Source organism: Lytechinus variegatus, chromosome 7 (assembly GCF_018143015.1).
Source record: "Lytechinus variegatus isolate NC3 chromosome 7, Lvar_3.0, whole genome shotgun sequence".
NCBI classification, from domain to species: domain Eukaryota; kingdom Metazoa; phylum Echinodermata; class Echinoidea; order Temnopleuroida; family Toxopneustidae; genus Lytechinus; species Lytechinus variegatus.
In genome coordinates this window covers 33,602,936-33,625,470 of record NC_054746.1, presented here as the reverse complement: position 1 = coordinate 33,625,470, position 22,535 = coordinate 33,602,936, and the positions used below count along the sequence as shown (strand labels likewise).

General features: G+C 35.4%; 1 long non-coding RNA gene across 1 annotated transcript in view; it reads right to left on the bottom strand.

The window, feature by feature from the left end:
• LOC121419075 overlaps positions 1-18,134 on the bottom strand; it is a 36,989-nt gene extending 18,855 nt beyond the window's left edge. Inside the window, exon 1 of the long non-coding RNA XR_005970549.1 lies at positions 17,576-18,134. This is a non-coding gene — a long non-coding RNA (uncharacterized LOC121419075). The remainder of the gene's footprint in view (positions 1-17,575) is intronic.
• Between the last annotated feature and the right edge of the window lie 4,401 nt (positions 18,135-22,535).

Sequence of the window (22,535 nt, the reverse complement as noted above, 5' to 3'; positions counted from 1 at the left end):
TATTCATTATTTCAGGTCAGTTTTGAAGATCAGATCAGATTTAACACTTGCACACTATGAATCATCCATGCACTTTTCAGGAAATAAAACTTAATATCAAAGATAACCCCCCCCCCCCCGGTCATATCACCACATAGGCCTATATAGACATAGACCTATAATCAAGACCTACATATATATGTGTATTATACAAGTAAAGCTAAACCAAGGATTGGTTTAAAGTGATTGGTTAACATTGGTTTGACTTTAAAAAAATCTGAGCTAGAAGGTCACACTTGTCACCTGTGTCTGTGATGTTACACAAATGAAGCCCAGAAAAAATTGCATTCCAAAATATTTAGTGCTTCAAAAATTGAAATAGAAAGTGACCGGAAACACCATCTTAATTTCATCCCATACACTTATGTGTACTATTTATTTAGGCGTCTATAAGATGCCTATTTATGAAATCGGGGTTTGCCTTGTAGTTTTAGCTTTTCATTCTCAATAATGGTTGTTTTCAGGGTTTATTCGTTCTAATACATGCACTTGTACACATGTGTCATCCAGAGCTACCAAGTCTCACGCATTATGCGTGAGACTCAAGCATTTTGGACTCTTGTTCATCCCCTCAAATCTCTGTCTCACGCAACTATCACAGCCTATCCCCATATACATTGTACACTACGTCTGTGATCTCACTCAGATTCAAAGAAAATCTCACGAATTGCTGGTCTTTGAACTTGGCATCTCTGGTCATCTTGGTTTGAGAATTTTTTAAATCGGCTGCTCACAAAGTTAAACAATACCTTTAAACATGGAACGATATAGACCCCATATAAAAAGCCCATGGGGCTATAGGTTATAGCTTCTACATCTTAGGGCATGTTATATAATAAACTGGTAAATTACGTCTTGGTCAGCATTTATCACAAACAGACACATGGAAATGGAATTCACAACTAGGCCTATACACATAACACTGTCCGAAATAAATATGCCAACCAATGGCAACCATACAGCCTAATGTATGTAAATCGACATTGTACAACCTACAAAAGATTCACTATGTTGCGCTTGTCCCATTGACTATCTGCATATTACTATGATGTAAGATGGACATTTAATCAGGGATATTTCCCGATCTAATCTAACCATTCACTATTGTCCTATTGATTACTTTCTAATAAAGTTATGCAATTCCATCAACCTTCACTTTACATACTAATTGCCTCAATTTAGTACACAAAGCTACTAGTACAACTACATGTAGCAGGTACATGTTGAACATTAACAGTAAACATCAACATGTATAGCCTACAATTTATAACTATCAATCTTTGTTTGAAATATATTCTTTGTCAGATCCAAGTATAGATGGGATGGATATTTTTGGAGGGTAAACAAGACTGAAATTATGAAACATAACATTTTAAAATATCACTATCAACTTTTAAAAATGTATGATATCATGAAACAAACTGATTTTATCAGCATATATATACAGATAAGCCCTACAAATTAAAAGTACCAGCATATTGAGTATACCCTCTTTAACTGTAATAACAAATGATATATGATTTCTGTTATTACTTTCTCATATTCAATTCCGATTTCACACTACAAATAAATCTAATATGACAGATGCAGCTCATATCACGGATATGAAAACATTACCAGCTTTTATTACAATGTACACCTTCAGACTCAGCTATGCTTGTTCTGTGTAAATGATCAAAGGTTAGTCAATATGAATCAAGTATGCAAATAAATTTGTTTTCACATCAAACACTCAACAGAATAGTATTTCTCAAGTTTAATACAGTGTATGCAAGTAACAATTGGACTCTGTGGCCTTGGAACAGTATTCAAAAAGTTTAAAGTCGATTGCATTTGTTGGGGATATCCCCCAGACAAAAATTATAACTAATGAGCTGGATTTTTCTCTCCTTGCTTCTCCTTCCTATTTTTTCCTCCTTCTTCCCCTTTTTCATTCATTCATTTATATTTGTTTAGGGGGGCATGGATACCTTGGAGATTTACTCCTTATGCCTGTTGTATCATAATTGAAAGACTTTTCAAAATGTGTAGGCCTAAGCTATAAAATATGCACAGCCTCCTTATCTAACAAAACCCTTGGGGGGGGGGCCACTTCCATTCACAAGTGGATACCATGCGCGACCATGGGGTCTCGAAAAGCACCCTAAACACGTAATTTCCATATTCTGAAAATGCACCCCTTAACTAGTATTGGCGTGTGAAACCCTACCCTTAACAATTATTGGAAACTAAACGATACTCTTGGCAAATATTCACTGAAATGAACCCCTGAACAAGTACAGGAATGTTTTATTGTTATGGGTCCTTCGGTCGTCGGTTTTACCTTATTTGGTTTAGTACGACCCCACCTCGCGCAAATCGGCCTTTAAACACAAACTGTTCGGGCAAAAAGGACATCCTTTATAAAACATTTTAATTTTGTTTTATCATTCCTGCAAATTTGACTTTAAACACGTAATTTTCCTAGTGAAGTAGATACCCCTTTTTCATTATTTTTGTGTTTTTGACACCCTTATCACATTACGTATGTAACATGCCCTATCGTGAAAAAGACATCCTTTGTACGTGTTTTTTGGTCGCGCATGGTATCATGTGCACTCGTCAATGTAAGTGGCCCCCCCCCCCCCCGGGACCAAACCATGGAAGGCAAAGCCATAATTCCATCTATTAATATTTGTACAGTGAATGACCAACGAGGGGTTGTCTACATCCCAGTGATCCCACATTACCCCCCCCCCTTCCAATCAAATCATGTGGGCTACATGTAGAACAAGTAAGGTATGTGAGCTATGTAGTTTACATAAAAACAAAAAACAAATATTCAGTCAATCTGTGTTTACCATCATAAATCTGTTCAAGCTTATCCATATTTATAAAACATTCCTGTATCAAGCACACAAATATTTTCTGCTACAGAGGAATAATACTGTATGTCTCATGTCCTGCTGTGTAGGTTGGCGGATCTGAACTATAATCGGGTTGTTCTACATGTATTGTAGGCCTAAATGGGCACCCATCACATGATCTTCAAGACCCTATAAAGAAATTATGTTCATATAGGCTTCTCATGTGCAAATGTAGGGCCTTGTAGTCTGCTGTGCAAACCCTTCACTCGAGTTAAGGGTCTGAATGTGCAGCCTATAATGCCTTTTATACTGAAGGCCCTCTCGCCCAGCATTGAACAGCAAGTTTGTATACATGTGCTAGTCTTTGCATGGAGACCCACTTGTTGATCAAAGTTTCAATCAGGGTCTGAGCCTGCAGGCTAATTGTCAGGAGCAGATCAGGGATATTTTTTAACAGAAAAAAAAGAGGCAAATTGACCTTAAGGTGAAAACTTTTTACTTTTTTTGCTTGTGTATTATTTTGCAGACGAATTACTGACCTTAAATTTGGCTGACAACTTTTTGTTATCCTTGTCAAATTTCGAACAGGTAAATTGTGCCACCCCTTTTAAAAAAAATCCTGGATTCTGTAGCACCCAGTAAAATTTCAACTCTGGATCTGATTGTAGTGTACCTCTTTCCATCACTGCTCCAGATTTTGCTTTACTAAGGGTGTGTTTATGCTTCCATTGCGAGGACAGAATCAGCGTTTTCAAACGTCGATTCAAAACGCCGATCGTAAACGTGGTTCTGGGAGTGCTGTTTATGCTTAACTTTTCAGAGGCGAAATCACGATCTCCAGCTGGCTTCGCAGGAAAGCGAGGTCAAATTGGGAGCGCCCTTTTTCGAAAGTTTTTTTCCAAGTGTTGTTATTATGTGGAGATAACATGGAGCAATGCGACTGTATTTGCCCGCGGATTTTCATCTCACCGGAAGCATGTACCAAATGACGTCATTTAAACACGTTTACGATCGTGGTTCTGTTTATACTTCCCCAGAAAGCCTGATTCTGGTCAAACGACGTTTACAAACGCACCTTTTTGTGAGTTTATGATCAGCATTTTGAAACAGTGTTTAAATGAAAGTAAGCATGGACGCAACCATGTTTTGGACTAATCACGTTTGGAAACACCGATTCTGGCCTGAAAAGTGGAAGCATAAACACAACCTTAGATTTAGGGCAGCTTGCTAAAATCCTAAAAGTTTTACCATTTTATCAGATCTTGCCATCTACATTGTATAATGCAGTAGCACATGGATGCTCATCCAGTTCTCACAAGATAATCGGCCGCCACTACTTTGACAATGAAACAAATATTGAACTCTCAGGATATACACCACAGCACTAACACATACATGTATGCAGAGAAATGGGTGAACCCTCAAAGTTAATATGAGAAAACTGTTATTAGAGATTATCAAAAGCCTACATGTACTAATTATTCAAAGTCTTTTAAATTGTTATCTTCCCTCAGCACAGTTTGTCAGCTTCTCACCTTCTAAAAACTTTTAGTTCCTCAAAAAATGAAGCGAATGTTCCCGGCGTTCAGGGTCGAATTGACGAATTTGCAAGGGTATAAAAAAGAGTAAAATGTTTTTTTATAAAAAGGATGTACTTTTTGCCCCAACAGTCCACACTACATGTTTAGAGTCCAATTTGCGAGAGACAGTGCCGTACTAAACCCAATGATGTTCATGTAAGTAAAGGTGAAACCGACGTTAATGACGTATTACAACTAAAAAATTGCTGTAAATGTACTTGTTTATGGGTTCAATTCAGGAATATTTTTCAAGAGCATCGTTTTGTTTCCGATACTTGTTAAGGGTCGGGTTTCACATGCCAATACTTAAGGGGTGCATTTTCAGAATATGGAAAATACTTGTTTGGGGTGCTTTTCGAGACCCCCCCCCGGCAAACGTTACAAAATCCTTTATTTCGCATCAAATTTGGTCACTAGTGCACATACATGTATAGGCCTATATGCAGGCAGTAGGCTGCATTAATCAAAACGTGAATGTGTTTTGTATGTGGAGAGAACATTTGAATGATACATTTGTTTAGCAAGATTACAGCTCAAATAAAAAGATCATTCCCACTTTATTCAAGAACCCTCACACTGCACACTAAAAAAGGGCATGTAACTTGCAAATTATATACTGGTCTGGATAGTTTGATTATACCAGGGACCTAGAGGGTCCATGATTATACCAATCAATGTTCAGGATGATATGATGGGAAATTAAATCATAATCCACTTCCCCAATCATACATACCATGCTAAATATAATACTTGGAGGTGATAAAGCTCAAAGCCTGTGTTGGCAGCAAAAGAGAAATTAATCTTAAACGGTGTTGTGAAATTTTTGGCCTTGAATGTAAAGATATGAGTGCAAGATAATCTGCAATCGTGCTATTAATTATGTTTATTGCATCTCATTACATTTTATACATGTATGTACACATGTATGTCAGGGTAGTTGACAGTGGACAAATTCTGGACACACCTGACAATTTTTGGGTAAAGGGGACCTTCATTATTTTCACATATACACGACTGAATGGTAGATTGAGAGTGTATTACTGATTCAATTTTGCCTGCTGTTTGTGTATACATGTACATGTAATCCATCTTGATCAGGAATATTAACTTCAAAGCAACAGGTTTTGCTGTTGTCCTGTTAATGACTGTATGACAGGACTTCTGTATTATCATACAAACTGTATTCTGATGTTACATGTACAGTTTTACCCTTTTTAGACAGGCTAAAATTTCCTTAACCCCGTACTATTGGTGGGGCTAAATGGCAATTTAGCCCCACCTATAGTACGGGGTTAAGCTTAGCCCACATTCGTTTTACACAGCGTTTTTGCAAAGTGGGCTAACCCCACCTATAATACGGGATTATTTGGCCCTGCAAAAAAGCAGGGTTATCCCACCAATTGCGGTGCTAAGAGCAATAGTACGGGATTAAGATCGCATGTGTAAAACGAAAGTGGGCTAAGCTTAACCCCGTACTATAGGTGGGGCTAAATGGCAATTTGGCCCCACCTATAGTACGGGGTTAAGGAAATTGTAGCGTGTGTAAAAAGTGTACGAGTGAAGCACTTGTACTACGAATGATCGACAAAAACCACTAGTCCGGGGTTAGCGAGTTTCGTGTGTAAAAAGCAAGCATTCCTTATCCGGGGTTAGCAATGACAATTTGGCATGTGTGAAAAGGAAAAAAAAATAGTACGGGGTTAAGGATAGTACGGGGTTAGCGATAGTCCGGGGTTAAGAAAATCCTGTGTAAAAAGGGCATTTGAGGCCCTACAACAACTGAGTTTCTAGTTTTGTTGAAGTGGACATCCTTGAAACTTTCAAGCGATGCAATGCTTCATATTCATTGTGATTTGGGTGAGAGATGTCCCTGAAGCTTTCAAACCTGAAAGGGTCATTTTGACAGAAAGAAGCAGAAAAATAACCTTTTTTACAATGTTGCGGTGCAAGGGTGATTATTAACAAGAAAGTGTCTCAAAATCATCACCAACATATTTTGGAATTCGGAATAAAAATACCATAAAGAAACTTATCAATGTCAGTGTGTGGGTGGGGGGGGGGGGCCGGGGGGCTATATTTTTCTTGCTCAAAATTTGGAACATTGGCACAGAAACAATTTTGCACCTGCTTGCTGCACAATGATCAGCATTGAATCTGACTATTCGACCAAGAGCATGGAACTGGTCCGTTGTGTAATTGCAGAAAGGCATGAGAGTTGAAAATGATTTAGAAGTATCGAAGTAGACATTTTTCCACAGGCAGGGGTTGCAGATGGATTAAATGATCCATAGGCTACTGCCCTTCTTGACAATAGGACAAATTGAGTTCAAATTGATTCAATTCAAGTCACTCAAGTTCTCTAGTAAAGCCTGTCTTCATGTCATTGAAATACAGAAAATCACACTAGACCCTGATCTGTTTGAGATCGAGTGTAATGAATATATCTTCAGTTAATACATGCAACTATTCTCATTTCAGCATGATTTCAACAAAAAGTGCTGAGCTCCTAACAATGGCTGTAAAGAAAGAGTAGACATTTTACTCTGCCAAGCAGGACCATAGAAATTGTTGTACTGTTGTTGTGGTCCTTTTTATAAGCCCCAGTGGAATGTTTGTTTCTGAGCTTAGCATTGTTGTATGGACAGAGAAAAACCAAGTTATGCATAAGATGAGATTTACAAAGTGTACTTCTTACTGACTCTACCCATCTTGAACAAGTTTGTGAAAGTACAACTAATACAAGAAGAGGGTATTCATGCAAGTTTGAACGCATGAAGATGTATAATGGGGCACGCACATTGAGGGCTCGTATTTGACACAGACAATGCTCGAACAAGTCTTGAAAAGGAATTGGAAATTTTTTCAAAGCACTCAGCACTTAATATGTTGAGGGTTCAGCCTTTTCGATTCTAGATTCATTTCATCTGAAAGTTCTAACTTTTATTGAAAGTTTAAAAATGGATTTAAATGTTTCAGAATTAAAAAAATATGAAGAATTAACAGCACAGGAAATCCATTCAGCTTTATGTGGACATTACACACAGATATTATTGACCATAATACTGCCGGCTTTAAAAGGATGGTCCGGGCTGAAAATATTTATATCTTAATACATAGAGTAGAATTCACTGAGCAAAATACCAAAAAATTATCAAAATCGGATAACAAATACCCAGTAATAAAGTTATTGAAGTTTAAAGTTTAGCAATATTTTGTGAAAACAGTCATCATGAACATTCATTAGGTGGGCTGATGATGTCACATCCCCACTTTCCATTTTCTTATGTTATTACATAAAATCATATTTTTTTCATTATTTCATACTTGTGTGAATGGTATGTCTCCCTTATAATGAAATAAGTTGCAGCAATAAATATCTAATACAATAAATCGGTTGTCAATCCAATTTTTCTTGTTCTTGGAGGAAAAAAATTGAATAATCCTAATTTCATATAATAAAATACAAAACAACAAGTGGAGATGTGACATCATCAGCCAACCTAATGAATATTCATGACGACTGTTTTCACAAAATATTGCTAAACTTTTAAATTCAATATCTTTTTATTTTTTATCAGATTTTGATGAAATTTTCGGCATTTTGCTCAGTGAATTCTACTCTATTTATTAAGCTAAAAATACTTTCAGCCCGAACCATCATGCAGTTAGCCCTCCTTTTCACTCCCTGGGGAGTATTTTGATCATACATGTAATGTCAAGATTCATGTGAGCATGAAGGTATGACAACAAATTCAAGCTTTTGTGAAATGCCTGATTTTTCTTCAATGCTTTATTCATATTGCATGCATTGGTCCAAAAGCTGTAAAATGTTTTGATGATGCAAAACATTTTCATAAAAGGATTTCAAAGCATTAATACAATCACAATAAAGAAATCATGATAATAGAAAATACAAGAATCACCCAATTGAAATAGGAATGTCGCAAACGCAATTGAAATTTCTGAACTACATGTAGTATGACAAAGCCATTACAGGCAGCCTAACATTTTTTTTCTCATATTTAAAGGAATTACATGTACAGATATTATTATTTTTCAAACATTTCCAATGGAGCATGCACATACACTGTAACATGTAGACCATGACAGTACTATGCACAATCCCTTGTTTATTACAGATTCATTGCAAATAAAGGCCGTTCTTGCTCCTTCATCCATGTGAAGCTCATAAATATTTATGATGTGAAGGAATACAACTGCAATCTGAAATAGTCACTGCAATCTGAATGCCGATAATGACCAACAGTATTTGGCTGAACAAGAAAACATCAATGTTGTGACAGTCTGTGGAAAGTGGGCCTATTCATGGGGGAAACTTAAGGTTCTCTGAAATAGTATTAAAAATGCACGTTTATACACCTCTGCCAGTAAATTTTTTCTTCAGTAAAAAAATAAAGGGCCTAGATCTTATATGAAAAGGAATGAATAGAAAGATACATGTACTTTCGATAAAATGTAACCATAGAAAATTTCAAGAATACTATAGGCCCATGTATTCAGTAGGCTGTAGGCCTAACCTTTTTTAAAAATCATGATCATCTTGCATCATCAGCAACTATCCCCCCACCCCACCCTCCAAAAAAATTAAAAAATTAAAAATATAGAAAAATGCACTTGCATCCATGTCATCCAATTATCTAATTCTATCCCAACCGGTGATGAGTTCTCTTCAGATCATAGCAATCCAAGGTCAATTCATTTTCAGTGTTTTGCAAACCGACCTTGCTGCATTATGGTAAATGTCTATAATCCCCTCTATTTTCATCCCCCAAACAGGAGATTAAAAGCAAAATATAGCTCATGTCCCAGTCCTCGATACTAGTCTGCACTTGCAATTTGCAAACTCTTTTTACGCCTATTTTACTAATAACAGCGGAATTGAATAGAGAAGCATTGGGACTGTGAGCTGCTCCAAAAAAAAAATCTACAACAACTTGCTCTAAACTTCTCTCAAGACTTCAGGGCCTGCTTATTGATTAAACTGTGTATAAGGGTCTGCCCCTACAGACTATTTCAAGCCCTATCAAGTGACTTGTAATGATATAATCCTTGTGTAGAGCAATTGCTTCCACTAAATTAATACACTGCATGAACATATCATAAATTGATAGACTGATAATTATTGCTGTATAAAAAAAACCTCTGTAGCCAATTACATCAAATGATTTAGGTTCATACAAGTCACATTTGCAAATCACTTCATAAACAAAGGGATATTATTTTTATTACATTATTAGGTTACTGAGATCTAGATTGATCTGTGAGTCCCCTTTAAAAAAAAGTACAATGCACTTGGACTGGATAGTCAGCCTATTAATACTTGTATGGCTCCTGCTATTGATCAGTTTAATTTCTTAAACAATTATGTACATAAATAAGTGGGGAAAATAATGAAAAACATTGATAAAACAGGACAAAAATTCAGACAAAAGTATACGCCTTACAGAAAGATATGTATATATATATACAAATTGTGCAAATCAAAAATCATTCTGCTCCACACAGCTACATGTAAAATGTACATGTATAATGTACAGTAAAAATATGAATTTCTTAAAGCACAAAGGATTAGAATAAAAAGAGATATTCCTTGAGACGTGTAGGCCTACAACATGTATACATCTAGGTCACAACATTTCGAAGATGATACTAGATTTATACAACCTGGAGTCCCTAACTTTTCCTGTTCCATGTACACATATGAGTCTTTCTTTTGACAGGAAATAGAGAAAAAATACAAGCAATGCGATAAACTTCTTTTTATACGGTAGGTCAAAGTTGTAAAAAAAAGGGGGTTACAGAAGCCTTTGGGCTACAAGTCTGATAAAATAAGTAATGTAGTCAGTGTAAATCATATCCTTTTACACAAGAGTGACATTGTGAAGAAAGAATAATGGATTATTCCTTCTCTTTTTTTCTTGGGGGGGGGTGGAGGCTGCCTACAAGCCCTACACTGTAAAAATGCTGATTGAAATTTTAAGCACAATGTTTAAGCCTGAAACTCTAACAAGTGTTATTCTAAAATTTGTACAAGTTGTTTAAGAAAGTCTAAATAATTAAAAAAAAGTTCTAACAATTGTTTAAAAAATAAAACAACCAGTTGTTATAGTGACAGGCCTAACCTATGTGCTAAATTTCTAATTTTAGTTTATACTTAAAATCAGAACTTCATCTGCACAAAGGTTTGTAGGTGTTTATTTTAACAGTGTTTGCATTCTAAAAGAATTTTGATTTTGTAATTCGCCTACTGACACACTTTTTTCTATTATTTTTATTGGGTACTCAAAACTGACATACTTGTTCTCTTTTACTCTGGATTGCAAAAGCGATGAAAACAAACCTTCAAATCATATGAATGGTTATTACAAATGATTCTTTCAAGTTTCATTCAAAAGCAAGCAAGCAACATGTCCAAACATTTTTTTTCAGATCTAGAAAGGATTCTGAACTACAAATTTGTGAAAGTTAATTTCTCCTCATGAGAGACACATGTAACTTATGAGTTTTGGGGATCATAGTGCTTTTTTATAACACATCGAGCTGGTGTGAATTCACCATGCTTTAAAAATCTCCCAAGGGGTACAATTAGAAGACATAAATCTGACAATATCTATCCCACAGCTTCTCCATCCAGATACCATATACTCACAGAAGAGGTCAAGTTTTAATGGCAGAATTGTATGTTGAAAATTATTTATTGTTTGCTCTATTGGCCAGAGTAGGTGAAAATAGAGGGGGGGGGGTAAGTTACACCCCTGTGGCCCATAAATTTTGAAAGTTTGATACCCCTAGTGCTTGCAGGTCAGTTTATGTAAGTACCATGGTAGTACATGTACTTACCAAAGTAAAGCTCCAATTTGAATGATATTCATAACATAATGAGGAGCAAATTATGTGATGTACATGTGTATTCAGTGATATTTCCTGAAACCATTATTCTCATAAATTTTGGCATATCCTGGTAAAAACCTCATTCATGTATAATCAACTACAAAATATATATTTTCATAAATCTTCAGATTTTTACAGGTCAATAAAGGACAAATAAAAAAAACTGTAAATCACACACACTTGGGCTACTGACCAATTATTGGCTATATTATATTGTATATTACCGGTATTTTACTTTATAACAGTTCAAATGGTCAAATTAAAGAGCAAATAAAGCAATTCAGGAATATGGAAACTTCTTATTAATTAAATTGGACATGTTTAGATACGGAAATCCTGAAATTACAAATCCTAAAATTATTTCCTTTTCAATAATGACTCACTGAACAAAAGCATATAAAAACCATCTCAATTAAATATCCTTTCCCTATACATTTTTAAGAAATGCCATGCTACAACATGTAGGCCTACATGTAGGTCTAAATATAATAAACAGAATTCAAATTTTTCAGCAAAATCAAGCATGATAAGTATTTGAAATAAGGTCATCTCGTTGTGATAACTTGACCCTTGGACCCTGACATCAAAATTCTAATGGATTTACCAGATTGACCAATAATAAAATTTTAATAAGACAAGGTTTGCATCGAATTATTGATGCAAGGACATAAATTATGTACAGTATCAATTTGTCCTCCAAGGAAGTCCAAAACTTCCCTATGAATTTGTATTTTTTTCTCAATAAATTTTTCAAACAAGCTGGAGAGCTCTACATGTTCACTGTAGGCCTAACAAGGGCATGTACAAATGTTCAAAGAATATAGAAAGTATTTGCTGGTATATTTCAATGAATGTGGTTAAAATGATAAAAACTTTGCAGGGAAAATCTTCTATATTCCTGGCATTTTTTTTTTAGTTCCTTGAAGTAGTAGTGCCTACCTTGAAGGCAATCCTAGTAGAACCTTAATCTTACTTTCAAATTTTAAGAAGCAAAAGCAAATTCTACAGGTACATGTATGTACATGTCACCGAGTATTAAAAATAAGAGCCAAATTTCTCTGAAACATTATTCAACATTTCAAACCCAATGACCCGAATTCACAAAGGTGGTTTTGAAAAACCATACTTGAATCCATGGTTTATGGCTTTTATGCACATTTCCTGTGAATTCGGGCCATAGAGTGTGTTCAATTACATATATAATTGGAACATCTTACTTTAAAACTGACAAGCTTGTTTGAACTTCACATTCACATTTACCTGACATTTACCCTTGTCTATCATCAGATGACCCTTTACTCCTGACGAGGTCAATGCCCTCTAGCTGCCAAACACTGTACAGTAGCAACTACCTGTACAGAATTTTACTTGAAGTTTCCAGGTAAATTTTATGCCCTTCTAACATTTCAAATAGTGAAAACACAGACTGCTGCCAATCATAACTACTGCAATAATCAGTAGAAGATTTCCTATGTTTTGTTAAATCTCATGATCATACTAAAAGCGAAATCTAAACTATCAGACTACCACTCAAAGGTATTGTAGTTCTACATACACATGTAGACTGTAATACCGTGTTGACACGCTACACCAGCTCACTGGGCAGGCCTGCCTCATGGAGCAGACTCGGCCCATCGATTATCCAGTGTCGCATTTACACGCTGCCCCAACTTGCGGATCAGACTTGGCTCACGGGACAAAAACACACATCAGTGGATAAAATTTTGCTGACTCCCACAATGCTCTGCAAGCCAGTTCAACAGAAATTGAACTGCAAGTAAAGCCGGTAGCATGTTATTTTTTTGTCTGAAACATTTCAGGAATACAAGTACTAAAATAAAAAAAAGATCACCGCGCACACAGTTCACATGAACGGACAAGATTAACATCATGAAACACGCTATTAAACCAGAAGTTGCTCTGCCAATCACAGGGGCAGACTTTGTGTTTAAACTTGAAAACTGCTATTGTCTGCCCAGGTTGCAGGTCTCATCCTACTATTTTGGCGGAGCAAAAAAGGCTAGTCAGCTCTGGCTCGTGGAGCACAGTGATTGCATTTACATGTAGAAAAAAAGGAGAGTCAGACTCGCATTATGGGTTAGACCCGGGAGCCTGGGTAGCATGTAAATGTGGTATTTGGCACTTTGCGTAATAGGTCCATGATGACACCATCCCCTATGTCTAAGCTTCCTACACAGGTGATGTTATTGCACAAACAAAACCTGGCTCTCTTTTCCACTTAGGCCCTTTCTAAGAAAGACTTTGACCATTGTAAGCCTACAAGTACTAAATACCGGTACATGAATTGGCAAATGTTGGCATATTCAACCATTATTTCGACAAATGGTTTCTTTTGCATATAAATGATCGCTAGGCCTATATGCTCCATTCTTCATGCATACAAGTAGCCCAACATACAGTCATACCATTTAAATCAGTTTATGAATACAAATTGAATATTGATTATGAAAAGTGTGACCCATAAATGAATGCTATTTTACCACCCCACTGAATCAATAATTCCTGCAAAGAAATGATCGCCTTTGGCTGCATATAATCTATAGGTCCTACATGGCATGCACTGCTATCGACAAGAATTTTGGACAATTGTTCATGAATGCCTGCATGATTTCAGACTACATGTAAATGTAGGCCTGCATTAGCTTCATGGATTTCTAAGTTTCAGTTTCAGGCTCCCAGTATGAAAACAATTGGTAAAAAATACAAATTATAATATTTTTCTAGTTACAACTTCAAAAGCACAGAAAGTCTATTACCATTCTGCACTTGTGCCAAAATACCACTTCAAGTATCTTTAAGGTTTTCTATTATACTATCTAGGGCCTATAGGCTTACTCAGTGAGACTTGAATGTGTTGTGAGTTTAACTGCAAATTTTTGGAGCAAAGCAAATATATCACCTTGGCAGAAACAAGAAGGTCCAATGACATGGATAAATGCTGGTTAGCTACCAATGAAATGAAGAAAATAAAAAAGATAGAGAGCATCCTTGTCAAAATGATCTTGTATATTGCACTGTACAGGTGGGAAATAAGGTCACTGGGTCACAGGTTCACATGCTACCTTATTAGCAGGCTGACCCTCCCAATCCCTAAAGGTTACCTGAGGTCATCAATCAAGTGTCTGTAGACAGAGGGTGTATTGTTTCTGTTTGGGTGTGTGGTCACACTGCACTTACACTTGTTATTCCAAGGTTTCTTCTGGGGGTTGTGGAAAGAGGGAATGGGGTGGAAGGGAGGGGAGGATGAGAAAAGGGGGAATGGATGAGGTACAGACGGACAGAGAGAAATCTAAAGAAATTGCAGAGTTGCTAGAAGAGAAAAGAGGAGAAGGAAAAGAACATGAGAGAGAAACAGAGACAATAGAGAAAGAAATTATGTAAGATTATCTCCTTGGATCAACCTCAATTCAACTGAATACAGAAAAGAAACTTGAGTTGAAATGAAGGCAGACAGAAGTCAGTATTTGAAACACTGAAAAGAAAGTTCCGTTCAAACAAAAGAAATACCGTACTTTGTGAAAAATATTGACTTTTCAATTTTCGACATTTACTTTAGTTTGATAGGGTAAACTTCTTATTCATCAAATAAATCTGAATCACCATCTCATTGAAGTATCCTGCATGAGAACATGTACTTCAATGTCCTTTGCAGAATGACCCTGGGCACAAAAGGCACGGGACTACATGTAATACTCAAATACATTAAATAGAAAGTGGCATAAATTCAATATTTTCAGAACTTTTTTTAATACAAAGTATTAGCCTGGGCTTATAATTGTCAGCATTCTTCGTTCCAAAAATAGGAGACAGAGACCTACTGTAAGCATTTTCCTTGATACACATTTATTTGTTTTCTTTATTTTACACTGCAGGTTAGGTCTGTTCAGTTAAAATGCAATTTAACTGCTTTCCAAAGCCGCCCTGCAGTTTAACAAATAAGCAATTCAATGTATGGAACATAAGTAAATCAGAGTACAATATAAAGTGAATCAACAAATATCATGAAATCATAAAATCAAGTTATTCAGTGTAATGTATGACAGTCAGAATTTTAATGATTTAGTGTTTTTTAATGAATGGAGGGATGTGCATTTTTATATCACAGTGGAGCAAATTCAATAAGACAGCAGCAAAACATATTCAAAAGAGTTTCTTTTATATTCCTTGAGCAGGGTATTTGAAGGGGACATTATTCAGAATATTGTGCTTTATAAGTTAATGTACATTACATTCGCAGATAAGTGGTTCCAGATAGGCTGCTATATCGTTTGGTATACATACACATACATGAATATGGAGAGTTCTATATACTTGTACTGTATACTACAGAGTGACCCTGGGGAGTTATTAGGGTGGGGCCAATCATAAAATTTTTAGATCACCCCCTGCTAGACTCTGTAATATGAATACCCTATGTTTACAGTCAAAATATTATATCCCCAAATAATCTCTTATAGAAGATTTATACAAATCCAAACCAGATGTGAATCCAATTTGTATAATGCTGCACTGGAGCTCTCAAATATTGAAATAAGTTTTGTGAGTGCAATAATATGTAGGCCTACTTGTACATGTATGTAAGTACATCACACCTTTTCTTCTGAGAAAACCGAAGTCAAAGCCAAATATCAATACTAATAATTAAATTTCTACAGTGCTTTTATAGACTACAAGTACATAGCCTACATAAGTTGCTCCATATCAACATTCTAAACAGACACCAAAAGTTATATCATTACTGATATCTTTATTATTTTTAAAAGCAAACTTTGGGATGTTTCTTGGGAGATAATCCCTCAACACTGATGCTAAATGACTAAACTCAGCTCAGAGGTAATATTGGGAGGATGAAGCATGCATGATCATTGCAAATATTGCAAATATCTTTCCTTCCACGACCATGCACACTTGTTTTCAGAATAAATGCAGGCATTCTACATTATGCAAGAGCACCACAGAGAATTTTTATCTTCCAATTCTAAATTTCTCTCCTTTTTTAAACAGGATACAAAAGCATGTTTGTGAATCAAACAATTAGGCCTACAGCGTGTATCTGTTGATCATTATGTTACTAACAATACTACCATTAATCAGGATTCAGGGTTTGTCAAATTAGTGTCTGTCCATGTTCTTTTAATAATGGGCTACTATAATCTATACATCCTCATACATGTAGGAAGTCATCCAATTCTTCAATTCATTTTTTCAGAACACTCATCAAGATATGTCACATGTTCATGGAGAGCCCAAAATAATAGGCCTGTAGGGTTAAGGTTGTGAATTGTGTAAATAGGCCCCTCCCCCTATTTTTATTTAAAAAAAATGTCATTGTCATAACAATATTTCCCACTTCGTACATGTATGTTGTACATAATAAAAAAATCAGGAGATATATCAAATATCACAATAATGATCATAGTAATATTCAGGCTTTGCTTTCCATTGCGCTATACTTTCCATCTCTAACTAAAGCAATCACAAAACGCCATATTGTGTGCTCAGTGTCCCCCATTCCTTGCCGTAAAAGTAAGCTTCTTTTTAGATAGCGATTGGGAGGAGAAACGCTGACCATGATCTTCAGCATCACAAATGCGACACTGAACACGATTGAGTTTTGAAACATCTTTAAATTTGCTCTTGCAGTGGAAGCCTTAACAATCACATACCAGAATTGACTTTTCTTGTGATGGGTCAAACTGCGCAATAGGCTGTGCTAGCTAAGGAAAGCGGTAAATTTAAAGACGATCGACATAATTGTACAATCTGCTCTATCAACACTGAACTGCTGATCATGTCTGTGTTCTATTCTGTATTTTGTAATTACATTTTCAATCATGATTCATGCGATTGTTCAAATTTTAAAATCGACATGGATTGTACATATGGTCCTCTTAACTTGGTTCTTACTTATGATTCCAATTTTTCAGTAGTCTTCAGAAAGAGGGACAAAAAAAATCCTCATCCATGTTCGAACTGATGTCCAGTTAGAATTTGGTGTGATCATAAATAATGTCGGCCTACACAATAGGGCATGCAGTACAAACAAAATCAATCACACATGTATGTACATGTGTAAATTTGAAGGGTCAAATCAAATAGCTGTGGGGTTTGATAACCAGATATGTCATGTATATTATTATTGTAACACTAACAGGTTCTACATGTAGCTTCACTCACCTTTACCCTGTATCTTTAGTCTTACTCCAGTAATATAATCCTGAGTTATGACAGATAGAATCCTATTTCCTGTCAATGACAGTTCCAGCACTTTCACTCTTCTCCAGGCTCCAAGGAATTGTAAATGATCAAAATTATTTTGTACACAAACTCGTTGAGTCAGTGCTATTCAGCTTTACACGAGTGAGGCAAAAATCTCCAGGTTAGCTCAAAATCTATACATTCACAGAGGTATTTTCATCTGAGAGTCAATACGGGAATATGGGCTAAATAGCAGTGCTCGAAGTACATGTACACAAACAGCTAGTATGTCTTGGAGCTGAATTAGGTATACATGTAATGAATGCTCCACGGCTGACAGACTAACCAGCTACAGCTCAAAGGCATGTAAATAGGGAATAGGCGTTCACCCTGCCTGTGTCCACTTCTGCATGCAATTTACATTCACCAAGCACTACTTGTAACCACACTCAAATGGTGATGGCACCAAGTAGAGTGGGCTGTGCAGAGAGGGGGACTTTGATTGCACGACTCAGTGCACGCATTAGCACTGGCGGACAGCGCACAATCCAACCAGGGTTTTTTTTCTGACTATTCATAGCATGGATCAGAGAGTGGGCCCTCAATTGAATGCGGATGAATAGGGATATGATAGAAGGATTCTCTGACTCATTGTTACAGTACAATTAGATGGTAACACTTCCCCTATTAATGGTGGGCTGGACCACTGATTGGCCAGAGGGATAAACATGGGTAGAGATAAGGGAGAAGATGGGTCCAGCTTAGGCTTCCTCAAAAGGTGGATTGCTTCAAATGGAAAGGGATTATACTATTGAAACCTTCAAATTCCCAGGTCTTTAAACTGGTAGCCAAGGACAAACTTGCAAAGGATACCAAAATAGATCACAAAAGGGATATACAATGCCTTGAAAGTAGCTTCAATCAGAACTGCTCAATAAAGTTTAGATCCTTTTCAGAAGTAATTAAAAAAATCTGAACTTCAAAGAAAGATCAAAATTAGTCACAACTTAATGTGGGTAAATTAGGTAGGATGATCATGCTTGGATCTCGTTCTGTGGTGGAGGAGAGATTCAATACAATGAACTTGATTTGCTCTACAATATATTTCTATTAAATTTTTTTAATAGAATATTTTGATCAGCGTCTAAAAAGCAATCAGTCAGTATTGTCAAAGTTAATTTTGATGAATCAATGGGTGACTAACACAAAATATACGAGAACTTTTAGGAAGTTAACATACTTATTAACCAGAAAATACAGTAATACTTTGATAAACTTTATGTTCAGTTGTTTCTGGATGTACTTCACTCTTGGATAGTTGAGGGATTATTTCATAATGTATTTCACATTTGCTTATTTTGATTTGGAAAAAATTATATAGATCTTTCTCCACATGTATATTTTTATATTTAAAAGTCCAGGATATGCCCCCTTTTGCATACTTACCTGGCTTACTCTAGTATATGTGCAAACAATTTACCTGGATGGCGAGTGTAATTTTTTTAGGCCGTATAAAAAATGAAAAAAAAAATGATAATTTGGCCGTAAGGACATAATTTTGTATAATCATTTAGAAATAAATTGTTCCTTAAAAAGTAAATTTGCTTTGCCTTGACAAGAAAAAGAAGTAAAAAACTGACCTTCAAAAAATGATATGCATTATAAATTTGATATGAATGCATGTACACAAACATGTCGTCTGAGCACTCTATTTATTGAACAACTTTTGTAACAAGCGTTCAACCTACATGTAGAGTGTCAACTTTATCACCATTTATTGCAGGAAAAGCCACAAATTTATATAAAATTCTTATTGAATTTTGTGGACTGTGGTATATAAAATGAAGACATGCAGGTATTCAGAGAATGCCATAAGTACACTGTTCTTTGTTCCCCGGCCCAAAGTATATTGCCCTCTACTATGAACTTTATAATTACATGTACATGTGTCAACAAACATACATGTATGACAGTAGCAAAATATCAAGAGTTTTGTAGTCAACCAATCGAAACCAAAACTATTGAATGAATTTTAATTCTTCTTGTGTTTTATAAGACTTACAATTGGTAGTAGATCTCCAGGCTACTTGGATGGAAATTATAATTTGATTTGGTTCAGGATCGATGCATTTGGCAAGTTAATACAATCAGTGCTAACATTCATGAAATATGTAATATGAATTAGCAAATTTCCTTTGAAATTTTAATTATCTTGAAAAACAGTTTTAAAACATTTCTGTAAAATATCAACTTCATTTTCCACCCAGGCGTGGAGCTGAATGAGTGAGAACAAAATATAGAGGGCGTATGACCACTTCCAGTCTGTTTTATTATATGATAGACTCTCTTTTTACTGTATTCACTCTTACAAACTAAATTGAACCTGGTAAAACTGCTCAAGAATGAATTTATATTGTTATAAACAGTTTCAATTGAATTCAAATTTCTCTAATTTCAAAGAGCTTTGGCGACTGAAACTTATCATCAAATTCAGGAACTTTTAAAAGTGGGCCATTGTTATCAGATGAATTGTTAGGTTTAAAGTACAGAAAACGAAATAGATAAAACATATTTTAAGAAAAGGAATCAACTCCATTCTAAAATAGGAACAACAAAAGTTTTTTTTCAATAACATGAAGAGGAATAAAGGTATGAAAAGTAATAAAAGACAAAGGATTTTCATATTTATCATGTAGAAGGAGGGAAGTGTGAGGGATTACAAAAGTGTCAAAGCGTCTCATAAAAACAATCCATTAGAAAACCTTGTTTACATGCAAACATACACAAAACTGAAGAAGCATAAAAATAATGGACACCTACTGGAAGGCATGCTCAGAAAAGCAAACAAGATTTTCTTTGACCTTGGCACACAAAAATTTCAATTACAAATGCGCAAACTTTCCCTCACTTTACTACAAGTAGTAGAGCATCATTGTTTAAAAGGTAAACAAATATGGACCAATCATATTGACCTCATTACAACTCGACCTCCTCACAATGAATTTAAAAATTAAATTCAATTAAAAGAGTGGGAAAGGGATTTATGACTGTGTATACAATATGTAGAATTCATCAATTTGTTGAACAAATAAGTTATTAGCTCGATATAAATCTTTTCATTACTGTACAACACTCCACTGGCAAAAATTGAACTTGTAAAATATCCCTTTCCTTAATTCTATCAATATTGTATTTCTACTGAGTACTGACCCAAAACAAAAACAAATATTTACAAAAAGTTTTCAAAATACCTGTTTAAATTCATCTGTTTGGAAAATTTAATGCAGTATACTCAAGTAAAAAATTATGGAATGGGGCAGAAAACACACAATGACTGTAGGTTGTTTTATAATTTCCTTTCACTTTACAAAATAAAAAAAGACAGGTTTTTGACAATGGGAACAAAAATGCTTTATTTTAAACTTCAAACAATGACTACAAAGAGTTGAAATAAGAATATTTAAAAATCATTGATAAATTATTTACAAGTCAAATGTTAAAGGAAACTGCTAATTGCCCTTTTAAAGTGGAAGTTCACCCTGAAAAAAAGTTAATTGTAAAAATGGGAGAAAAATAATTTAAAAATATTGGTGAAGGTTTGAGGAAAATCCATCAAAGATTTTAAAAGTCATTAGAATTTTATTTATTCATTTTTATTTGTGATGTCACATGACAGAAGCTTCATATGTCTAGTAAATTAAAAAAAAAAATTAATGAAATGTCATTTTCTCAAAAAAGTGAAAATCGGTTTTACTGTACCTTTTATATCAACAGACAAATTATTCCACGCCCAATCCTGAAAGAAGAAAATTTGCAGTCATCATGAACCATCAAAAAATAAAAAGTTCTGCATTTTCATGATACTCATTAATACTGAAACTAACGTATGAAAAATGACTGCAAAATCAAAGGTGGTACAACCAAAACCTATGGAATGATTGCAAATTAATACAAGTACTGGCACTGAGAAGTACATGTATGTAGAGATCCTTAAAAAAATGAAAAGAAATGAAAATGAAGAGATGAAAACATGAAAAGAAAAAAATTACTCCCAATGACATCACACTTTCACTTTCAATCTGTGAATTTCCATGAACTACCCTACTGTGACTCCCACTATGGCCAATAATACTTCATCTTCCTCACAGTGCATCAAATCCACAATGAATCAAAATATCAAAACTTTCCTATCACAACTGTCATTGACAGTTCAGCATGATTTTATGTCTCAGTGTCATGTGTAGAGAGATATGATCCAGGTTTTATTTTAGCATAAGGGACCATTAAATCAAACTATGTAGAGTTTCTTCATACTTTATATCACACTCCAAAATAATTTCTGAATGAGAAGGGGAATAGAGAGGGTACTGAGTGAGGACACTAGGCAGAGATGGTACAGGAATGGGAGAGGGTAAGACAGGATGGATCGGAAAAGGACAAAATGACAATCGGTGAAAGACAATTGAAAAAAAACTTAGGAGTTAAGTATCCAGGGAAAATGGGAGGGGGGGAGGGATGAAAATGGTTAGAAAGGAGTAAGAAAAAAGGTATAAGGATAGGGAAAGAGGATGGAATGAAAGTAGAAGGGAGAAATGAATGAGAAATGTAAAGAGGATATTGGGATAAAGGAACAGAGGTCTCAGGCAGGAGCAAAAAAGGAAGAAAGAAAGAAGACACGAAACAAGTGACAAGAATATAGCAAGGGGATAAGAGGGAACAAGAAGGGCATATAAGATGGGGAGGAGGATGGGGGGGGGGGTGGCAAAGCAAATGATATGGTCTGTAAGTGTCAATCCAATACAAGGAAGAGGGATAAGAATAGAAAATAGATAATAGAAAAGGATCAGGGAAATATGTAAGAAAGGAGAGAACATGAAGGTAATAGTGAGGGGGAAGGGGGGCAAAATGTGAAAAGAGGATGATTAATAAAGAGATCATA